The sequence below is a fragment of the Chrysochloris asiatica genome, unplaced genomic scaffold (genome assembly GCF_000296735.1).
Source record: "Chrysochloris asiatica unplaced genomic scaffold, ChrAsi1.0 scaffold00275, whole genome shotgun sequence".
NCBI lineage: Eukaryota > Metazoa > Chordata > Mammalia > Afrosoricida > Chrysochloridae > Chrysochloris > Chrysochloris asiatica.
In genome coordinates this window covers 591,242-598,924 of record NW_006408793.1, presented here as the reverse complement: position 1 = coordinate 598,924, position 7,683 = coordinate 591,242, and positions in this window count along the sequence as shown.

The following is a 7,683-nucleotide window of genomic DNA, read 5'->3' as shown; positions in this document are numbered from 1 at the left end:
AATATCATGCCTACAAGAGACACAGCAAATAGATGGAAACATCCTAAATGCTCATCAACAGAAAAACAGTTCAACAAACTTTGGTACATACACACAATAGAATAGTACATAATGTTGAAGTATAACGATGAATCTGAGAAACACCTCACAACATGGATGAACCTGGAGGACATGAAGCTAAGTGAAATTAGTCAATCACAAAAAGACAAATACTGTATGGGCCAATATTTTACATTGGTTAAAAGTTAAAAGGTTTTCTTGATAAAAGAAACAAGCTGTTATGGTTGCAGGGTTATAGGGAAAGAAAATTATTCACAGGCTAGTTAATATGGGTATCAGGGAAGGCAATATACAACAAGATGAAGATTAGCAAAGGAAAGATGAAGGTAGTGAAAACACAGGGAAGAATTCAATAGTTAAAATGAATGAAGGTAAATACTGTTAACTGTTGATATATGGAAGGAATTGCAATCATTGTGATGAAGCAAACTGTATGATTTATTGAGTGTAAAACTGATGATCTGCTCTGTAAACCTTCACTCAATTCACAATAAAAAGTTTTAAAAAAAGAAAAAAAAAAGGTTACAGTCCAGGAAACCCTTCAAGGCAGTTCTGCTCTATAAAGTAGGGTCACTGTGATTCAAAATCAACTAAATAGTACACAATACCAATCAATATCACATTTAGAACTTTCCTCTCTGAATTAAAGTATACATGGGATAACAAGACTAATAGTATATTTAAAAATTGTATACGAAAAGAACATCATCTTAAATACAATATTGTGATTCCTCTTTTCAATTTACAATCATAAAACTTTTAGCAATTGGGGGGTGGGAGGAAATGAAGGTTTTTAATTTCCTACCCATCTTTTCTACAGAACAGTGAAAGAAACTTATTTTCAAACTTCTGTATGAATACTCAATTCTTTCATATTCTTATCTTTTTTTATCATTTATTGCGTATCTTTATTTTATTTATTAAATGATTTATTGTGAATTATGTGATAGTTTACATGGAAGAATATTACTTTCACATTCAATCCATTGTAGATTGTCTCATTGCCATGGTTACAATCCCCTCCATGCAATCCTTCCCCCCCCCTCCCCCGTGCCCCTCAGATCTTCAGCACACAGTAGCTCTCCCTCTCTGGATCTAAAGTCTCCAGCTGCTCCATCGCTCCACATCATCATCTTTGGCTCCATTTCAGGCATCCTTGCTTCTCTGGGTAGGGTCCCGTTCTCTGCTCCTCTCCCTTGATGGTCCCAGGGACCTCCACTCCTAGACTGAAAAGTTAATCACTCCCCTCCTTGCTATAAAACGTCTACCTTTACATTTCCAACACTCACAGTCAGTCCTGATAACAATTATTCACTATTGTATCACAAGAGACCTATCTGGATTTCATTGCATCAGCGCCACCTAGACAGATTGACTACTACTCACTGGAGATTCTACCTTTCTCCAAGCACTCTGGTTCTAGGTTCCCTCTTGAAAGCTTGTAAGCCAGTCACTTCTTGCCTTTGTAGCCCCCCACCCCCCTTTTGGGTAGACAATAGTATTCTTATTATCTTTTAAAGGGAAATTTTTGCTTAAAAGACTAGTTTCTTATTTAACGCATCTAAATGTCCAAGATCCCTTTCACCTCCCTAATCCTCCCCATAAAAGCAAACATGTCACTAAGTGGAGGGAGGCATGACATTTCTGCCATGGATGGTTCCTGATAGAAATCACTTGTTTCTAGATAGAATTAGTGGGAGACTCTTCAACTAATCAGGGGGAGAAAGCTTAATTTAATGAGGGAGATTCTGACATACTATACCTAAGGCATTTAATTATGAAATATTTTTCCAGTAAATCAAAGTCAAGCTCTTTGTTTATGTGTATTCCACCTTTATTAGAGAAACGAAACCATCTGTAAACATTAAAATATTATTTCAAATGTCATACTAACTTGAAACCTTTTAGAACTTAAAAAGCCAGAGGTAAACCACCTTAAGTTATAATCACTCATGCAGAAGGTCAATATTGCTAGTCCTATAAACTATCTATTTTCTCCAAACTAATCCTCATTATAAATTTAAGAAGACAAGCCCACTATAACAGCTACAAGCTTTCAGAAAAAGACTGGTATTTTATCTTTGCATTGGAAGTATTATCACAATGGACTTTTCCACCACCCTGACCCCACCAAAAAAAAAAAAAAGTTCTTTTTACAACAGTTTGATCCTTATCCAACTCTAAAAACCTTTCCTCTTAGAAAGACCTATATACCTTAGGGTGTGTGGGAGGTGGGTGATGGAAGGAATGCAGACAGATGATATCTGGCTTATCAAACCCAGATCCTCTGGCAGTTAACTCCAGGGACCGTATGCATTATGCAACAGCCACCATTTCAGATTTTAATCCCTTTCTATGATGTAGTAATCAAATACAAATGGCACAGGTATAACTTACCTGATACTTAAGCACATTTTGGGGCAGACAAAACAAGAAATTCCCAAATTCTTAGGAATCTTAAAAGTGACAAATTGTGTAAACAATTCAGAGAATCACGATGAAAACTTTTGCTTTGGGTAATCTTTCAGCAATAGGTCCAGGATTCATTTTCATTTAGGTTTTTAAAGGAGCTCTCAAAGAGGGAAGGGGACCTGCATCAGGTGGTTAACTTAGACGTACTTCTTCTGATCAAGAGACCCACGCCAACTTTCAAAAGCTGAAAGCCGGTGAAGATGCTTCAGCGCCCCCCCCCGCCCCCAGGGCAATAATGGGAGTAAACGTAATCCAGGCCACTGGGCCATAAACCATCAGCGCTCAAACCTTCGCGGGCCAATCTCCTGCACCTTCGACACCTAAGAAGTAGAGCAAAATTGTGATGACCTGAATTCTAGAAGAGGGGAATGTATACAAAGCTCATTCATCCAAAAGTAGTTAAAGGTAAGGGAGGTGGTCAGCGCATCTTTGGAGGCTACCTGCTTAAAAGATCACGAGCCAAAGCACTTTAAGTTCAGCAGCTTGTAATTAAGTACACGTCCGCTTTCCAGCAAGCCAAAGCAAACCGGGAAAACGGAAAGGTTCCATCCAGGTAGGGAAAAGTGGGAGGGGAAAGGGCTCAGCGAGCAGCAGCTGAGAAACGGAATGCAATCGGAAGCAAGAGAAGGTGAAGGAGGCATTCCCTCACACAAAATGGTGGCACTGGCGCGGAGGCCAGCGCACCTAGGGGCGCACCACACGCCCCTCCGGGGACAGGGCCGGAACCACAGCAGGACGCGCGCCCCGGGCCCGGCAGGGCCGCAACGGCCGAGTCCGCAGGGGCTGCCCGCAGCTGGCGGCCCGAGTCGCCGCTATCGGGGGCGCCGGGCCAGCTCCAGCAGGGGTGCGGGTCGAGCGGGAGGTCTCGGCCTCACCCCGCGGCTCCGCCGGGACGCGCAGCGCACTCACCTCGGACGCGCCCCCGGAGCCGGCGGAGACCGGGAAAAAGAGGCGGAGCCGCGGGAATGAATGAAGTCTGGCGACGCTCGCGACTGCCTGGGCGGGTGCGTTGACCTCCCCTTTGCCCAAGACGCCAGCCTTCTCGTCGGCTGTCGGCCGCAGCCCACCGTGCCCTCCGCCGGCGTGACGCACTCGCGCCGCAGCGCCTCCAGCCTTTGCGCGGCGTCCGCGCCCACCGCGAATCCCCCCGCCCGCTGCCCGCCCTCGCCACGCGGCCCCTCCTCGGCGCCGGGGACGCCGCCCTCCCTCCCTCTGGGTCTGACTGTTCTGCCGCCGCCGGGCAGGTGCGGGCTCAGCAGGTCGGGGGAGGGAGGGGGTGCGCCAGACGGCCCCCTACGCGCCCTGGCGCCCCCTCTCTCCGCCTAGCCATGGTCACCAGGCAGAACGATGGCCCAGCTCAGGATTCCGGCCTGGTATTAAAGAGTGACCTTGGCTTAGATATTAAAATAAATGCGAGTAAGCTGCCGGGGCTACGACTCTTGAGTTTGCATATTCCATTAATGTTAGCATTTGCAGAACCCCACTTGCACACCCCAACAGAGATCCCCAGTCTATTGCACCCTAAAGGCGACGCCAACCCGGCGCGGGCCTCCTGGAATTTTCCCAGGATGGGAGCGTCCATTCTGGCCTTGAGATAGGCATGCTGAGGGACTTCATCGTGAGATAACAAGGAATCACCAGATTCCTGTGTTGACGTTTTTCGCTTTCAGAATCTAGCAACAAATAAACTAACCCTGACCCGAAGAGTGGGTGGGCTCGACCCTTCTTTTCTTACCTCTTCCCCACACAATTCGCTCCTCAGACTCAGAGAACCTTTTACTAATTACACTCTCAAGAAAGAAAGATAAACTTCCAAACATGTAAAGCATGGCCGATTTTCTTAAAGAAAAAGTAATGGTTTTTTAAAATATATTCAATAAACACATTGCGTAATGAACCTGGTGTGGTGATGTAGGATAAGTTGTTTTTGTTAAGTGCCATTGAGTCGGTTCCGACTCATAGTGACCCTGTACAGGGTTTCCGAGGGTGTAAATCTTTACGGGAGTAGAAAGCCTCATCTTTCTCCCGCGGAACGGCTGGTAGTTTCAAACTGCTGACCTTTCGGCTTGCAGCCTGATTCGTAATCACTATGCTACCAGAGCTCACTACTGTACTGCTAACCGCAAAGTAGACTGTTCAAATGCATCAGCCTCTCCTTGGAAACCCTATACAGGGTCACTATGATTCAGAACAGACTCTAGAGCACTTACCAACAGCGTAACAGTGGAGTGCCAGGGTGTTGCAGGCTTAACAAGATCAACTTCGACTTTTAATCCAAAGGTTGGCGGTTCAAACTACCCCAGATGCACATCCCAGGGATATACTTCCGGAGCAATTCTGTTCTGCACACATGTGATTGCTATGAGTGAAAATCCACTTGGAGGGCTACTAGCAACACTAAGGAACAATAATGTATTCCAAAAGAGCCCTGGTAGTATTATGATTAAGAACTGGGTTGCTAACATTCAGCTGTTTCAACCCACCAGTGAGACAGAAAAGACTTGCTCCCATAAGGATTACAGCCTAGGGAACCCTATCTAAACAGGCTCTTCGTCACTAAACAGCAACAATGAGGTCACTATGAGTAAGCACACAACATTGTATTCAAATAATTTTGGCTTCTGATTTTACATAAACTCTGGAAAAATAAAGTCATCATTCAAGAGCTTGGCTTTGCTTTCAACTCAAACATAAATTTGAAAAGGAAAAAAAAAAATGTTTTCATCCCTGAGAAATATTTAGCAATTACAATACCAGCTTTCACAAATTTGCTATTAAACAGTGAAATCAGTATTTATTGATATAAACAGAGATATTTGACTGATTTTGTATTTTTTTTTTTTTTTGGCTAGACACTGCTTACTTCTTTGTGGAAATTAGTTTATTTAATCCTCATAACCATTACTACAATCCCCCCAGTTCACGGAGAAACTAAGGAACATTAGCTCTGGAGCACACTTGTTGCTGTCAAGTGCAAAAAATCTTTTGCCATAAAGCTGGATTTTGCTTCTTAATTCTTGTTTTTGCTATTAGGTGCTATTGAGTTGACTCGGACTCATAGCGACACTTATGGATAACAAAACACTACCCAACCCTGCACCATCCTGACAATTGTTGGTACCAATGAGTCTGTTTTTGCTACCACTGTGTCAATGCGTCTTATTGGAGATCTTCCTCTTTTTTGCTGATTCTTTACTGATATAACATGCCAAAGTATGTGAGATGAAGTCTTGCCATCCTCACTTCTAAAGAATATTCTAGATATACTTTTTCCTAGACAGATTTGTTTGTTTTGATAATCCCAGGATGCTTTCATGGTACTCTTGAAAACCTACATCATACCAAATATCCAATACCTTGTTGTTCTTAGGTGCCATCGAGTCGGTACCGACTCATAGTGACCCTATGTACAACAGAATGAAACGCTGCCCAATCCTTGGCCAACCTCACAATTGTTGCCACATTTAAGCCCACTGACGCTGCCACTTTGCCAATCCAGCTCACTGGGGGTCTTCCTCTTTTTCTCTGACCCTCCACCAGTACCTTAGTATTTAAATTATTTCTTAGATCTAGGACCATTTTTCTAAGAGAAAATGAAATCTTTAGTTAGAAAGAAAACTTGTAAGACTTCCCTTGATAAATATGAAGCAAAGTTTTATAATCTGTTAAACTTTAAAAAGCATATTTTTCTTTTTATACTTTTTAAGGGCAATTGCTCTCCAACTTTGTTTCTCAGATACTGGGACACAATTATAAATTTTATTTATATTTTTTTAGTGAAGTGAACAAATACATTTCCTCAGAAAAGATTTATCATTACCTTTGACCCTTCATTAAAGGCTTAACTCTGGAAGAGTAAGATCCATTGTATACAGTAAAACCACAAAAACCAGAACCTGTGTAAAGGTGAACCCCCTGCCAGATAAGGAAACCTTAACTCCAGTCCAGGAAATGAACAACAGAAGTCAGAAAAGTGGTTAGACTTCACCCTATCAAAGGCAGAAAACTTGCAAGAGCCAGATAAACTAGGCAATGCCATCGAGTTCTAACTCTCATGGGTTTCATTGTATATTTTAAACTGATAAAATCACAGTGAGAAATTTTAATGACCCAGGCAGCCCAGGGACTGCTGAATCTAAACTATTAGCCAATCAGCTAACAGCCTCAGCTGTGGCAATAAGGAAAAGATAAAGCAATCTTCCCTTCTGATACATTAAAAAAAAAAGAGATTACATATCCCAGAATGTTTTATTTCTTTTCTTAGTATACAAGAGGGCTTCAAAGAGTTCCTGGAAAAATTCCACTATCTTTTCATTCAATTTTTCCAAGAAATTTTTGAAGCCCAACAAATAAGGAGTTACTTGAGTGTCACATGTCACAAGAATTAAAAGCAGTCTTTTGACTCATTTTTCTTTTTCTTTGTTAATTCTACTTTTAGCTACATGTTTCAAATTTCTGAGGGATGTGACGCACTGAAAAAAATTTTTATTTTTTTTAACAGAACCTGAAGAACAGGGTAAAAAACAGATTTGAGAAGCCTGGTTGCATTTGTTTGCTCTGGAGGGTTGTTATTTGTGTGTGTGTGTGCTTAACTTATTGTGAATTGAGTGAAGGTTTACAGTGCAGATGATCAGTTATACATTTAACAAATCTTATACTGTGCTTCAGTATTTACCTCTATTCACTTTAACCGTTAATTCCTCCCTGTGTCTCCTGTTACGTTCCTCTTTCCTCTGCTAACCTCCCTCTTGTACATTGCCTGTCCTGTCACCCATGTTCACATGTATCTACCCTCTAGCCCTTTAATAATTTTCCCTCCCGCCTCTCACAGCCTTCATTGATTCTTTTATTAATAAAACCTTTTCTTAATTTTTACAACATTGGTCTCATACACTATCATTTTGTGACTGACTAATTTCACTCAGCATAATGTTTTTCCATGTTGTGAGGTTTATTGCAAATCCATCGTTATTTTCCAGTGTTGTGTAGTAGTCAATTGTGTATATGTTCCAAAATTTGTTCAAGTGTTTTTCTATTGATGGACATTTAGTCTGTCTCCATCTTTTTGATGTGTCTTTTATAGACAGCGTATTGAAGAATCCTGTTTTCTTATTCTGTCTGCTGTCTCCTGAGTGGTGCATTTAATCCATT